This window comes from Habropoda laboriosa, unplaced genomic scaffold (genome assembly GCF_001263275.1).
Source record: "Habropoda laboriosa isolate 0110345459 unplaced genomic scaffold, ASM126327v1 scaffold222, whole genome shotgun sequence".
NCBI lineage: Eukaryota > Metazoa > Arthropoda > Insecta > Hymenoptera > Apidae > Habropoda > Habropoda laboriosa.
The window spans coordinates 193,378-193,614 of record NW_017100319.1 but is presented as its reverse complement, the minus strand read 5'-3'; the positions used below and the strand labels follow the sequence as shown (position 1 = coordinate 193,614).

The 237-nt window shown below is 60.3% G+C and overlaps 1 protein-coding gene across 1 annotated transcript in view; it reads left to right on the top strand.

Annotated features, from left to right (window-relative positions):
* The window catches only part of LOC108574120 (T-box transcription factor TBX20-like), a 14,442-nt gene that overhangs the window by 8,557 nt on the left and 5,648 nt on the right, over positions 1-237 (top strand). The window lies entirely within an intron of this gene.

Here is a 237-nt window from a genome sequence, read left to right as displayed (position 1 = left end):
GGCGTTTCGACGCCAGCTACGCAGAGAGGGAGAGAGGGAGAGAGCAATCGAGCGGCTTCAAAGCGCTAACGGGTGGTCCACGCTGGACGACTCACCCTCGTCGTCTGCGACAAACACGAGAACGGCGAACCCGTTGATGACGATGATGAGGTGCGAAGAGATGCCCCGGCAATTACCTCGAGCCACCGCTCTCCTCCCTCTCCGGGTGTCTCTCTCGCTTTCTTTGTCCTCTCCCCT